The 1,121-nt window shown below is 38.7% G+C and overlaps 1 long non-coding RNA gene across 1 annotated transcript; it reads right to left on the bottom strand.

Annotated features, from left to right (window-relative positions):
• Positions 1-269: 269 nt before the first annotated feature.
• LOC107576993 (uncharacterized) lies at positions 270-1,017 on the bottom strand. Its single transcript, XR_001608151.1, has 3 exons — positions 955-1,017; positions 540-677; positions 270-347 (listed from the first exon to the last, which is right to left on the bottom strand). It is a non-coding gene; the product is annotated as an uncharacterized lncRNA (long non-coding RNA).
• Positions 1,018-1,121: the final 104 nt, after the last annotated feature.

The following is a 1,121-nucleotide window of genomic DNA, read 5'->3' as shown; positions in this document are numbered from 1 at the left end:
GTACATGTGGAAGAATTGACAATAAAGCAGACTTGAACTTGAACACTATACAGTATGCTGCTACATATCTAGAGTTAATAAATAAACAAACAAACAAACAAATGCCTGATAGCATCCTCTTGAATTTAGTCTCATGACAAAAATCAAATGACACACTGGCTGACCTACAACACAGAACAAGTGTCTGAACTTTCACCTGCTTTGTTAACTATTTATAAGGAGTCACAGAGGAATCTATGCTCTGCAGGTCAAGGGTTTCATAAAGAAATCTAAGAAGACTCACCATTTGTCTATGAACGCTAGCAGTTCTTTCTAGATGGTCCGTCTGTCTCCTGGATAACATTTTTCTGAAACAAATTTAGGGAAGTTTAAGTTAAGCAAAAAGGACTGGCTGTGTCTCAAAACATGGTGAGCTCCCTACTAACCAGAAAGCATGTTTTACATGACGAATACAACTAGGTAGCCAGCTCACTGGGTTTTCAAACACAACCACCATGTCCAAAGCCTGTAGAAAGAGCTCCAGAATTCCGGATACTCACCGCGTGACTGTGTCTTTACATGAAGAGCAAACAGCTAGTCTGAACTGTCCGGATCCACCGGCGATACTTCTGGCCGCCGTTCTCACAAAACACGGGACACTCATGATCGGATATGACGGTCTGATCCCTGTCCAACGCCTGATAATATTATCAGACAGAAAGCAAGTTAGTTATTGATGGTTTTTAAATAATAACTAAGAACGCCGAAATCGGAAATGAGAGTTTCTTCATAAGAGCTGATATGAAGTGACATTCACACACGTGAGCAGTAAGTAATTTAACTGTTATTAACTAAATAATCTGTTTCATGTTCAGTAGAACTTTAAAATTAAGTATTAGCAATACTAAAAAGTAAAGCTGACAAAGCGTAAAGAGCCCATAAGCTCACGAGGCAGAACGCTTTCAAATCGTTCACCTCTGTCACTCCGGCAACGTTTCTTCTTCGTCTGTGTTTACGGTTGGTGAACAGAGTCTGTAGCGCCACCCAGCGACCTTGCAAAGTGCAAAACATTTTAATTTCATAGCAATATTAAATAATTAAAATATTAACAACATTGTTTATTTATATCTATTTAAGGTACA

The sequence above is a fragment of the Sinocyclocheilus grahami genome, unplaced genomic scaffold (genome assembly GCF_001515645.1).
Source record: "Sinocyclocheilus grahami isolate Dianchi unplaced genomic scaffold, SAMN03320097.WGS_v1.1 scaffold4816.1, whole genome shotgun sequence".
Classification (NCBI taxonomy): Eukaryota; Metazoa; Chordata; class Actinopteri; order Cypriniformes; family Cyprinidae; genus Sinocyclocheilus; species Sinocyclocheilus grahami.
This window is presented reverse-complemented; position numbering and strand designations above follow the sequence as displayed.